Raw genomic sequence first — 15,318 nt, forward strand, 5'->3', positions numbered from 1 at the left:
GAATCATTGATTAACAGAGGAGAATAAAATGTATTGAAAAATGCTGTATTTAAAGATAAAAGACAAAGTACAAATGTCTTCTTGTCACGTCTGATAGATTTGCATTGTTGGTGATTATAAAGGGCGGGAAACTAATGCAGCGTGAAAAACCATCCTGTGAGACGAATGTAAAGGCGGCGGGTTACGCTCAGACACGTCTCACTCTCTGCTCATCACCTCTCACCTGATTGGCCCCTGAGCGGACGCAAACGGCCAATCAGCACGATCCGCTTCATTAAACACAAATAAACAGAGAGAGTTCAATAATCCGATAATGCAGAGCGGAAAGAAAAACACACACTCTGTAAATCTGCTCACTGCGCTCACAAATATACTACAGTACAACATATTAAGATCACCGACTGAAAACTAGAAGAAAATGCAACTGCAAAAACACTTTATTACATTCACACAAAGAAATGGATATCATCGATTTTAAATATTATACGATAATTATGTCAAACTAGAAAGCCACCAAATTCCCCACTATTTACACTAAAAACAAGTCCTGAAAATGTGTCTTTAATAGTCGATGTGAAAGAAGAAAAACTGACGGCCGATCCAAGGAAAAAAAAAAGCTTACTGTAGACGCAGCATCAACCAACGCACACACACAGCATGCTCACAATCAATGGTCTAAATGATATAATGTCTCTTTAAGAGCACTGGAGAGATGGACTGCATTATTGAGCTGCTTGCTTACTGAATGGCTGGTAAACATGTGGATTGACTAGTTATGCTGGAGCGAACCAAGTGGCTCTGCTGGGGTGTCAAGCTGATGTACATACATGCCATAGATAAAGGTTTACTGGTAACATCCGTCGAGTAATAGGGCATGTCGACTGAGTTTCTGTGCCAGATACTGAGGGAGCGAGTAAAAAAGTAACATCCAATCACAAGGCAGAAAAGTGTGTCACTGTTACAAATAGTAATGAAAAAATCAACAGTGCCAGGAAGAGTCCATTTGTGGTTGTATGAGAGGGGTGCTTATTTTAAAGAACTGTAAAACGGCTCTGTTGGATTGAAGCTACTGCAGATGAAAAAATCTGCTTCATAATTTGAGATTAATTTTAGACCTACAGCTTTAACTCTATAAATGAAATGTAGAAAGTAAAATAAATACAAATGAAATTATCTACACTGTGGTAATTCGTGGGATTATTTAATGTAAATAAGGGGTCTGTATAAATGTCTTTATTAGTATTGTTGGTCAATAAAAAAATTATGTTTATATCTTAAATGTGATCTTGTTTATGTCTTAATTTCAGTTTCTTCAATTATTTTGGCTCTGGTTATTTTGGTTTCCTTAGAAAATGAATAAAATAAAATAAGTGTAAAATATAATATAATATAAAAAAATAAATAAATAATGTAAAGTAAAATATAATATACAATAAAATACAATAAAAAATAAAATAAACAAAAAATAAGATAAAATATTAAATAAAAATAAATAAATAAAATATTATACAAAACATAAAATCAAATAAATTATAAAATAAAAAATTAAATATAAAATAAACAAAATTAAACATAAAATAAACAAAAATAAAATAAAATTTTATTTAAAATCAAATAAAATATAAAAAATGAAATAAAATAAAAAATAGCCCCTTTGTTAGCGTGTTTAATTAACTGCCCTAATTTAAAATGATTTATTGAAAAAAAAATAATAATGGTAATCATGGTAAAGCTACGGTGCCAGGACTTTTTTTTTTTTACACAAAGTAAAATGTATTTAAGAAAGCAGAAGAAAATAAATAAAATAACAACATTACATTCCTCTATATTAACACGTTAAATCAAAATCTGTAGTTTTAACTTAACTAATGAAAAACAAACCTAAAGCATTTGTTATATACCAAAACATGCAAATCAGTCATTATACTGCTAAACACGTAGCAATATCCAAGCATAAATGACTGAATAACTTAGAAAACAACAATAAAATTGTACTGACAGTTCAAAACTTTTATTAAATTACATTATATTTAATAAAATTAAACTTAAAAATTAAAACAAAACAAAATATGTACACCTTTTCCCAGTACTGGGTTGTGGCTGGAAGGGCATCTGCTGTGTAAAACATATACCAGAATAGTTGCCGGTTCATTCTGCTGTGGTGACCCCTGATAAAGTAGGGACTAAGCCAAAGGAAAATGAATGCATGAATGAAAATGTACACCTATCCAGTCACATCTGAACATTACTTTGATTCTCCTCTTTTTGCGGTGAATAGTGTCAGTTTGATGAGGCTCACTAGGCTACTTCTGTTCCCTTCCAGTCCACTATCTAGGGAAGAGTTAGCGGTGATAGTGAGTTAGCAGAGAATATGTGTGTTTACGTATGTATGCTGTAAGCCTCAGTGGACAAATGATCCCCGACCTCGTCTCTTACAGGAGGAGACGCCTGACAGGAGTGTGTGCTCTCCTCTACAAAACACAGAGTCCAAGGCCATGTCACTGTGCACGCACACACACACACTTGCACAAATGCACAAAAAAATCCTCACACACAAATGTGCATACACACATCCACACAACTGCAAACACAAGTAAACACTATTACACGGATACACATCACATACACATGCATACATACACACACACACACAATACAAAACATACACACAACACACACATACAGTACATACCACACACACACACACACACACACACACACACACGCACGCGCACACACACACACACTAACACACATGCACACACGCGCACACACACACACACACACACACACACACTAACACACATGCACACACGCGCAAAGAAATCCTCAAACACAAACATGCACACGCACATAACCGCAAACACAAACACGCACCATTAAATGGATACACATCATACGCACATACAGTATGCTCTCACACACACACACACACGCACGCGCACACACACGCACACACACACACACACACACACACACACACAAACACACCATAAAAAACACTTATACACTACACACGCACATACTGCACTCACACACATGCACACACGCATACACACAGGCATGCAGAAATGATGACACACACAAACACACAACATACAAAACACAGTACATGCATGCACTATAAAAAAGACACACCACACAACACACACACACACACACAAAATACACACCACACATAAATTAACATAGACACACACAGAAATCCTCACACACACACACACACACGGCCTCATGAGAGCAGATCTCTAGCGAGTGAACAGAACTGAGGTGAGAAAAGGCCAGCAGTGAAATCCATCAAGGTTGCGTTGCGGCAGCAGGTTTGTCACTGCGAGTTCAGAGATCAGGATCTGATATACTATCAGACTAACATCAAGTCCACAACATCTCCTGACTCTCCAGCTCAGAATAACCACAAACCACTTCCAGAGTGACAAATACAACCGTGAACATAATACACATAACAATACAGTACCAGAGTTACCAACTATTTATACAGTTAAAGTTAGAATTATTAGCCCCCCTGAATTATTAGCCGCCCTGTTATTTTTTCCCCCAATTTCGGTTTAACAGAGATATTTTTTAACACAATTAACATAAACATAATAGTTTTGATAACTCATTTCTATAATAACTGATTTATTTTATCTTTTACTAGATATTTTTCAAGACACTTCAATACAGCTTAAAGTGACATTTAAATGCTTAACTAGGTCAATTAGGTTAACTAGGCAGGTTTGGGTATTAGGCAAGTTATTGTATAACGATGGTTTGTTCTGTAGACTATCGAAAGAAAATATAGCTTAAAGGGGCTAATAATTCTTGTCCTTAAAATGGTTTTTAAAAAATTTAAAACTGCTTTTATTCTAGCTGTAACAAAAGACTTTCTCCAGAAGAAAAAATATTATCAGACATACTATGAAATTTTTCTTGCTCTGTTAAACATCATTTGGGAAATATAGAAAAGAAACAAAAATTCAAAAGGGGGCTAATAATTCTCACTTCAACTGTATATATATAAGAAGTTAAAGTTAGCAGTTCAATCTGCTGTGTGGCAAACCCAGATTAATAAAGGGACTAAGCCAAAAAAATGAATGAATGAATGAATAAATGTATATATATATATATATATATATATATATATATATATATATATACACACAGTTGAAGTCAAAATTATTAGCCCCCTTTTGAATTTTTGTTTCTTTTTTTATATTTCCATATACATACAGTGATGTGAAAAAGTGTTTGACCCATTATTGCTTTCTTATTCCTTTGCTTTTTCATTCTTCAACAAAATAAAGACTTCAGAGTGGCCTAGTCTAAGTCCTGACCAGAATATAATTGAAATTTTGTTGTACGATACTTAAAAGGCTGTTCACGCTTGAAAAACCCTCAAATATGTCTGTTTTTTTTTTTTTTTTTTTTTACTTTTTTGAAAACTTTTGCAATTATCCATCTGTGTTTCCTGGAGATGTTTTTTTTTTTTTTTTTTTTGCTACTCAAAAAGTCACAAATTTATTTAGCTGTTTTTTACAACTTTATTTTTGTAACTTAATACTTATTCTTTTCAATGACACACACGTGAAATTAGTTTTTTTTTTTTTTTAGTAAAAGATCAAAAGGTTAAACAAACAAGTCATTATTCTTCATTGTCTTCACTGCTTATGTAGTAAAAATGATTAGCTCTCCTGCAAAATTGTTATCTTTCCAAATATCTCACAACATTATTAAACAAAATAGTTTAAATAACTACATAATAAGTCTTTGCCATGATGACAGTACATAATATGTTTCTAGTTATTTTAAAAGATCCTAGTATTCAGCTTAACATATAACTTCAAGGCTTAAACTGGTCAATTAATAATAATTAGTTAATTAGGCCAATCATTGGTAAACAGTGGTTAATTCTGTAGCCAATATCCGGCTGGGTCAGTTGGCATTTCTGTGTGGAGCTTTCATGTTCTCCCTGTGTTGGTCCTTCGGGTGCTCTGGTTTCCACCATAACTCGAAGACATACGCTATAAGTGAATTGGATGAATTGAATTGGCTGTAGTGTATGAGTGTGTGTGTGAATGTGAGAGTGTATGGGTGTTTCCCAGTATTGGGTTGTGACTGGAAGGGCATCTGCTGTGTCAAACATATGCTGGAATAGTTGGTGGTTCATTCCACTGTGGTGACCGCTGATAAAATAAGGGACTAAGCCGAAGAAAAATGAATGAATGAATGATGGAAAAAATATCACGGGATGGCTAATAATAATAGTCTTTAATATGCACTTGGTATATACCAAGTGTGCCAATATTAGTGGAGGGCACTGCAATGTAGTCTAAATAGAAGCACTCAATATACTCGTCAAATATGATCTAATCAGCCGATATTAAAACAAGAAGAATCTCTGACATTGTGAAGTCCCTGAAAGCAGCAGTGCGAGAGGCCTGATGGGTAATGTGATGTACAGCGCTTTTGCAATCTCGTTTGAATTCATCTCATATAAACGGGGTTATTTCCATCTGTCACAGCTGATCTTGTTTTGCTGCTGGATTAAAGTTTATAGATTGTGACAAAATGCAGTTAGCGCTGACTGTAGGACACAGACCAGCAGTGATGAATGCAGTGGGAGGTTATGAGGATGATGATGATGATCTCGCAGACACAGAAAAACACAGATGCAAATAATAAATGCTGACGCAATCATCCTCAGCTAATGATATATTCATATTATAGTAATGAGTGTAAAGTTTTAGGGTGGTATTAATTTTTTTTTTATTTCTTCATTTTATTTATATGTTTTCATTCATTCAATTTATTTTCAGCTTAGTCCCTTTATTAACCAGGGGTACCTTTATTAATCACACATACACTATGGTCAGTTTTTGCTTATTCAGTTCACCTGTAGCGCATGTCTTTGGACTGTGGGGGAAACCGGAGCACTCACTGTAAAAAATGCAGGGTTCCATACAATTCATTCATGTTGTCCCAACACAAGTCTAAACAACTAAGTTAACATAACAAATTTAAGTGGATTGAACATAAAACAATTAAGTTTCCTCCCCTAAAATCTCCCAATTTTTTAAATAAGCAGTTTGAACAAGTAGCAAACAACTTTTTTTTTTAAATGATGATAAGACTAAAATAGAACACAATATGAACTCTATAAGTAAAATAAACAGCAGATATCTTAATAACAGGCAGGTAATAACTTATTAGTACTTATTAGTGATAACCCAGTTAATAGGAAGAATTGGTACTTAAACTAAACTCTTGAGCTCAAGTTAAAGAGTTAATAATGTCAAAAATGTGTAAAACACACACACACACACACACACACACACACACACACACACACACACACACACACACACACACACACACACACACACACACACACACACACACACACACACACACACACACACACACACACACACACACACACACACAAAAACACAAATCGAAATGTTTTTCATTGCTTGACATCTTTTCATTTATTTATTTATTTATTTTATTGGCTCAAGAATAAAAAATCTATTACCTGTTTATTTTGTTATGCTAACTTTTTAGAAAAAAAATCATTAATCAGCATTTTGCAAGTTAGTTATATTGTAAGAATTACCGTTTCGTAACAATCAGCGACAATATGGCATATTTTCCCAGTATCGTGTAGCCCTTATCCACTGTAAAAAATGCAGGCTTCAACACAATTCATTCATGCTGTCCAAAAACTAATAGATTCATTTAACAAATTTAAGTGGACTAAACATAAAACAATAAAGTTTCCCCCCAAAAAAACTACAAAATGTTTGTTTCAGCTCACTTAAATAGGCAGTTTAAACAAGTAGCAAACATCTTTTTTTTTTGAGTGATGATAAGAATAAAATTGAGCACAATATGAACTTTATAAGTACAAATAAACAGCAGATATCTTAATAACAGGCAGGTAATAACTTATTAGTACTTATTAGTGATAACCCACTAGTTAATAGGAAGAATTGGTACTTAAACTAAACTCTTGAGCTCAAGTTAAATAGTTAATAATGTCAAAAATTTGTAAAAAAAACACAAAAAAACAAAACAAAAAACCAACACAAATCGACTTTGTCGAACCCCAAATTTTTTTCAGTGCTTGACATCTTTTCATTTATTTATTTATTTTATTGGCTCAAGAATAAAAAATCTATTACCTGTTTATTTTGTTATGCTCACCTTTTAGAAAAAAAATCATTAATCAGCATTTTGTAAGTTAGTTATATTGAAAGAAATACAGTTTCGTAACAATCAACGACAATATGGCATATTTTCCCAGTATTGTGTAGCCCTTATCCACTGTAAAAAATGCAGGCTTCAACACAATTCATTCATGTTGTCCCAAAACTAATTGATTAATTTAACAAATTTGAGTGGACTGAACATAAAACAATTAAGTTTCCCCCCAAAAATGTACAAAATTTTTGTTTCAGCTCACTTAAATAGGCAGTTTAAACAAGTAGCAAACATGTTTTTTTTTTGAGTGATGATAAGAATAAAATTGAGCACAATATGAACTTTATAAGTAAAATAAACAGCAGATATCTTAATAACAGGCAGGTAATAACTTATTAGTACTTTAATTATTCCTTATTAGTATTATTAGTAACAACTAGTTAATAGTGAGAATTGGCACTTAAACTTAACTCTTAAGTTCAAGTTAAAGAGTTAATAATGTCAAAAAATATCTAAACAATGAAGAATGAAATGCATAACGCATCTTTAATTTACTGCATATATTTTTCATTAGTGGTCTTGGCCCCACTTCTGCTCGAGTACCCAGTAAATTAAAAAATAAACTCATTTACAAGGCAACGTTATGTTCTAATACCGATTCATCTAGGTTGAGGGAGAGGCTAATCGTGACCAAAATGCATAATTGACAAGCAAAGCCCGCACACACAATCACACTCACACACACACAAACGCATTTATCTGACTAATTCAGGAACTCATTAACTGAATTAATCGCAGCAATTAGCTCATGCAATAAGCAATTATTTTCCGAGCACGGCCACAACTTAGCCATGTACAAACACACAGCGCAGACCCAGATCCATTTAAAGTGTTAAATTATATTTGATGGGCTGCTCTTTAGGTTCAGTGGTGAATATGTTTGCATCTCCGCTCAGCATGAAGCAGCAGGAGTATGCAGGTTTTTTTTTCTCTTCCTCTCTATCCTCTGTAATTAAAAACACAATATAATCCAGCAACACATTACGCTTGGAAAGAAACCACTCGGGTTTCTGGTGTTGTCACACTGTGCCAGAAAGGAAGTTTTAAATGATTGAAGAAAAAAAAAAAGTTATTATATCATATTAAATGGCATTCTTGCTGAAACATCAGCACCTCCCTTTAACTAAATCACTTTCAAATATTTCCAGAAAGCACATTTATGAAGACAAGCAGATGTTTAATTATTTATTTATTTTTCAAATAAAGTAATTTTTGAGTTTGAGAGTAATTAAAAATATAATAATGCGGTATTGTTATTATAATTGTTTTTGAAGAACATTTATTTCAGGTAAAAAGTCAGTCCTGATAGTGGAATATTTTCCACAGCAGCAGAAATGTGCTCAGAAATTGTAATTTATTAAGTCGTTTTAAAAATGGGTACTTTCCCTTTCCCTTGAGTACATTTTTTAGTGCAGTATTGCTACTTTTACTCCACTACATTTGTTCATCCTGCAGTCGCTACTTTATTTTTTCTTGTCGATGCAGATTAGAAAAATCAGTCCTGTGATTCCTGTCCAATCAAACCCCACATAGAAAGTAAATCGCATCATAATGGACTCCCTCAAGACATGGGCGATTTATAATTGCAGCAAACTGTTTGGAAGCATTAAAGTGCACATAGGTAACCCATTTTTTCATATTTAATGTAAGTCTTTTGTGACCCCAGAATGTGTCTGTAAAGTTGCAGCTCAAAACACCCAGTAGAGTATTTATTATATCTGTTTGAAGTGTTTGTATTAAAGCAGGGAAAAAGTTGTTGCTGTTTTTTTACATTGGGCCTTTAAGGCTAGTCATCCCCACCCTCTGTTTCCACGTGCCTGTCAGCAACATGCCTCAATCGCCGCCCTTGGCTGCCTCAGGAAGCAGATCTCACGTTAGATCTTAACATTTGTGAAAAATACTACAGTAAGAACTTTACCAATCAGTATTTGATGCAGTTTTTGTGGAGTTGCAACAATGAGTTCACGCACGCACACACACACACACACACACACACACACACACACACACACACACACACACACACACACACACACACACACACACACACACACACACACACACACACACACACACACACACACACACACACACACACACACACACACACACACACACGTCTTTCCAAACAGCTTTAAAAGTTGATTTTTCACCATAGGTGCCCTTTATAAGTGTCCAAGAAGATGTCCAAAATCTTTACAAGCATTGACCCAGAGACTGTTCAGATGCAGGTCACTGATGAGAAGATGACAGATGTTTACTGTACAGGGTACCCCCGGGATCCTCCAAATGAAATTTAAGGCTTTTAAAGACCTTTTTAATACCCTTTCAAATAAAATTTAATGCCAACTTCATACCCATTCTGACAGAAGTATGAGAGAAAAATGTAAAATCTGTATAAATTTTGAACCTTAGAAAATAATTATGTACAAGTGACTACTTGAATTGAATAAAACATTATACTTAAATTGTCAGTTTTATTTTATTCTTAACTTGAGCTCTGCTGCCTTGGCTGCAATTTTTTTACCCAGACTCTCAAGGCCTGTCAACTTCTGCTTGTGGCTTTTTCCTCAACGCGTTTGCCGTAGAGTTCGTGTTGAGCCACAGTAAGATAGGATGTTCCTTGGCTGTGGTGGCAATGCTTCTAATGTAGAAATTAGAGGTGTGAACCTAGACTTGTCTCACGGTTCGGTTCATGCCATCGATTCGGTTAAATTCGATATCTCGGTACATCACGGAGCACAGTTTTATATTGAGGGGGGCTGTCTGTATAAACTAGGGTTGGGCATCTAAGCTATAATGCCGATCCGATACGCATCTCGATACAAAGAATACGATCCGATATATTAGCGATACATTTGTGACATATTGCGATGCAACACGATACGATTCACACCCATATCACGATACGATGCGATATTTCAGCACTAACTAATTAGATCAAGTTTATGAGATGATGTGAAAGAGGATGCTGTGCCATTGAATGAGTTTGATTATTTATAAACCAAGCAAAACCAAGACTTTTTTACAAACTGGCTCTTCTCTCAGAGCCAGAGTGTCAGTTTACAGTAGAGGGCCATTTTAGAACATATAGCACATATTATTTAAGTATTTTCAAGATAAACAGAATGTATAAGTGCAATATATATATTAAAAAAATATGTATATATTTGCACTCTTTCAACATAAAGGTTAAGCATTGCACAACAAGAATTGTGATTTAACTTTTCAACTATGAAAACAAGTTTTACAAAGATATATTTTGCCACTGATTATTCAAAACTTAAGGTTGTGAACTAGCAGTGTTATGCTGCTTTGAAACATCACTGTCACTGTAAACAACAGGCCAATAAAAATATAACAAACCAGCAATCTTCTTGCTGTGAGGTGGTCAAACTACCCACTGTGCCACCGTGACACCCATTATTTTTATCATTATTATTATTAATATTATTATTATTATTATAATTAAATAAAAATTAACAGGAGGAGGTGTTTAAAACCTTCGTTCTCCGTGACACTAGGCTGAATATCTTTGCAGATGAACAATGCAATAGCATTCGTTATTGGCGTAGAGCGAGCAGAACTGTTGCGCATGGAAAAAAAACTTGCAATGCTTTTCTCACCACTTTTGGAGCTGGTTGAAGCAGTGCGAAAGCCGGGGATGCAGAAACACTAGAAGATGCTTTCACAACAACACCGTGGCGCCGCTTCAAGTGAGATTTCAGATTAGTCGTACTGCCCGCGTATTTTACAGATGCGCGGCACATATTGCAAATTGCATCTGTCCTGTCATGTCGTCCATCCTTAAATCCATAATGTTGCTTGCCATACTTTAGATTTAAAACTCAGTGGGGAATATGTTTGTTTTGCTTCTCGCGCTTTCTGAGGGCGCTCCACTAGCTTCATCCGCACACCTGATACACTGAGTTGTAGTGAAAGTGTACACATCCGCAAATCCGTTGCTAAGGCTTACTTTATGTAGGTCGATTAAATTATGCGCCAAAAACAGGTTGACAACACTTGTTAATAAATAAAAAATACATTCTATATTAAAAATATAAGCTGTATCTCGGAATAATCGATGCATCTCGCAAAAACCGATGCATCTCGATTTGCTTCCAAAATTTCATTCATCCTCTGCTGCTCAACCGATGCACTCGCATCGTGCACGCGCATGACCGCGTATCGATACATATCGGTTAATCTTCCCATCCCTAGTATAAACACACACACACACCTGTAACAAGCTGTCTGTAAACACAAAGCATCAAGCAAGTGACACACAGCATTACGCTCTCCCTCATTCACACATAAACACACGCACACACAAATACACGCACCCGCTTGCTCGCTTTTTTCGGAAATGTTCCGCGCCACAAGAAATCTGGACGTGTCCTGTGGCTCAAATATGTATGTGTGTGTGTGTGTGTATACATATATACGCACACACATATTTATATACGTACACTCATACACTACGAACAATTTAGCTTACTCAATTCACCTATAGCGCATGTCTTTGTGTGGAAAACTGAAGCACCCAGAGGAAACCCACACCAACACAAGGAGAACATGCAAACTGTTTCAGCTGGGACTTGAACTAGTGACCGTCTTGCTGTGAGGCAACAGTGCTAACCACCAAGTCACCATGTCACCCTCTTAAATATATTCAAATCCTATATTTTTCAGTTCAAAAATCTAATAAATGACACATTCAATATATTACTTTATACAATTAAATATGAAAATAATGATTACATTATTTTAGCTAATTTGTTGGTTATTTAATATTAAAATTAAACTGTCATTGTATTGATAACATTTTTAAAACTAATCTACCTATGTGTTTAACATACATTGAAATAATTTTTGTTAAATAATAATAAGTGACATATTCAATATATCAAATTCTACAATTAAATATGAAAAATAAAATTAACTGCACAACAGTGAAATCTTCACACCGTTACTTTGATTTCCGGTTATAAAAAGCTTGTATTTCCCTCAGCAGTTTCAGCAGGTGGCATAGATATCATGATCTTTGTTCACAGCGGCGCTCAGTTTGAACTCTGCTTAAATCAGAGAGAATAAAGCGTTAGCTGTTGTGCTATGAAATGGTTTTCTGGTGACCCCTGGGTCTGCCAAAACAAAACCTGCTTTAGAGATCACTCAAACTAGTTATCATCGAAAAACACGGCATTTCTAATTACTTCTAATCTTGCTTTCACAATTGTATCTTATTACTCTGCAACAAAAGCTCCAGAAATAAATAAATAACTCTTTTAATTTTCAATTTCTGAATAAGACATTAGATTAGCAGAAATGCTCGATGTATTCTCTTAGTCATTTACTGCTGCTGCCTGCTTGCATTTAGTTAGGATGGAGAGAAAAACACTAAAGAAAAATCGAAGATATCCAAATAAACCACGACCTTTTCAAACCCCTCGGGCTCGCCGCAGAATATTACAAATATATTCACACACTCAATCTGTGTGTGGGAGCGAATGCACTGAAAAAGGATCGCATAACAAAAGCAGCAGCCAGCAAAAAAAAAAAAAAAAAAGAAATTTTCCAGATGATATGCGAGATCTAAAGATCGTGTCTTTTAATTAACAGCATCTGCTAATGGTAAAGACCGCAAGACAGGGAGTTGCTTAATAATTCATTATTATTCAAGACATTTGATCTGAATCAAGCAAAAAAAAAAAAAAAAGGAAAAAAGCAAACCTGCTGTGCCATTAAACATGCAGGAATCAAGCGGATTCATCTAAATCCGCCGCACCATCATCATGTGCGTTTATTACACCAGTTCTTTTATTTTATTCATTCAATCATTTTCCTTTAGCTTATTCCTTTTACTTAACAGGGGTTGCCACTGTGGAATGAACTGCCAACTATTCCAGCGTATGTTTTACACAATGGATGACTTTCCAGCAGCAACCTTGTACTGAAAAACACCCATACATACTCATTCGCAGACACACACTCAATACAGAACAGTCAATTTGGTAATTTAGTTTTTTTTTTTTACGTTGAAATTACAGTACTTTTTACAATGTATGTACACAGTAAAAAAAAAAAAAACATTCAATTTATGGTTAAAAAAACAGCGGCTGTGGTTGCTAGCACATTACCATTAAAAAAATACTGTAGAAACCGTAACGTAGTTCACTAAAGTTTACAGTAAACTACCATACTTCATTAATTTAGAGTATTACACAGCAGTGTTTAATGGTACTAACACTAAACATCATATATTTTAAGGAAAGGTATTGTTAACCAGGTTACAAATTTTTACTGAAGCATTTTTAGTTTTTTATTTTGGATTGACATTTCAAGTAATTTTTTACTGCGTATGTACATTGTTAAAAAATACATTACAAAAGCCGTGTCTGACAGAACTTTACAATTAAAAACACAGTAAAAATCGTTAAGTAATTTCCTAAATTTTACAGTAAACTACTGTATATCATTAATTTATAGTATTACACTCTGGTGTTTTAAAATATTAACACCACACATCATATGTATTAAGGAAAGGTACAGTTAATGAACTAGGTTACAGATTTTTACCATAGCATTTTATAGTTTTTTTTACGTTGAAATTACAGTAATTTTTTTACAGTTTATGTACATAGTCTAAAAATACACAACATTTATAATAATAAAAAAAACAGCAGTGGTTGCCAGAACTTTAACATAAAAATACAGCAAAATCTTAAAATACATTTCTAAATATTACAGTAAATTACCGTATTTCATTAATTTATAGTATTACACACTAGTGTTTTAAAGTACTAACACCACACATCATATACATTAAGGTCATGTACAGTTAATTGACCAGGTTACAGATTCTTTACAGTTATTTTTTACAGTCTATGTACATTTTAAAAATATATACAATTTAAGGAAAAACAGCAGCTGTAGTTGGCAAAACTTCACCATTAAAAATATGGAAGAAACCTTCAAATACATTTTTAATTTTTACTGTAAACCACTGCATTTCGTTTGGTTTATAGTATGACACACCAGTGTTTTAAAGTACTAACACTACACATATATGTTATATATTACGGGAACATACTGTTAACCAGGTTACAAATTTTTACTGCAGCATTTTTACATTTTTACAGTTTCTACTGTTTAAATTGTTGTCATTCCTTTAAGTGTGTTTACACTTTTAAAAAATCCATAAAACTTATGGTATAAAAACGACAGGTGTGGTTGCCAGAACTTTAACTTTTATAATACGTTTTAAACTGCTAACACTACACATTTTAACATTGAATTTGTCATTTTTATAGCATTATATCATTTATAACATTGTTTAAAAAAATCATAAAATGTGCAGTGAAGAAAAAGCAGCTGTGGTTTCAGATCTTTACCATAGAAAAATATATTTCTAAATTGTTCTATATTTACATTTTCTAGATTTCGAAATTTTAGAGTAAACTATCGTATTTAATTGATTTATAGAATTATACACCACTGTTTTAAAGTACGAACACTACACATCATATATATATATATATATATATATATATATATATATATATATATATATATATATATATATATATACATACATATATATATATATATATATATATATATATATATATATATATATATATATATATATATATATATATATATATATATATATATATATATATATATATATATATATATATATATATATATATATATATATATACATATATATATATATATATATATATACATATATATATATATATATATATATATATATATATATATATACTATTGATACGTACTGTTAACCAGGTTACAGATTTTTACTGCAACATTTTTCCATTTTTTTAACATTGTGCATACACTGTAAAAATGATTGTAATTTCACTGTAAAAAATACATAAAATGTATGCTAAAAAATAAACAGCAGCTGTGTTTGCCAGCACTTTACTATTAAAATAGGATAGAAACCTTACCGTAAAATAGTTTTAATATTTTTACACGAAACTACAGTTTTTCATTACAGTATTACACAACAGTGTTTTAGAGTAC

The 15,318-nt window shown here is 33.3% G+C and overlaps 1 protein-coding gene and 1 long non-coding RNA gene across 3 annotated transcripts in view; both read right to left on the minus strand.

Moving 5' to 3' along the window:
- The window catches only part of klhl29 (kelch-like family member 29), a 611,610-nt gene that overhangs the window by 206,218 nt on the left and 390,074 nt on the right, over positions 1-15,318 (minus strand). The window lies entirely within an intron of this gene.
- Positions 4,409-8,774, minus strand: LOC147839462 (uncharacterized). The gene is made up of 2 exons (XR_015519207.1): positions 6,898-8,774; positions 4,409-6,154 (listed from the first exon to the last, which is right to left on the minus strand). It is a non-coding gene; the product is annotated as an uncharacterized LOC147839462 (long non-coding RNA).

This window comes from Danio rerio, chromosome 20 (assembly GCF_052040795.2).
Source record: "Danio rerio strain M-AB ecotype USA chromosome 20, GRCz13ab, whole genome shotgun sequence".
Lineage (NCBI taxonomy): Eukaryota > Metazoa > Chordata > Actinopteri > Cypriniformes > Danionidae > Danio > Danio rerio.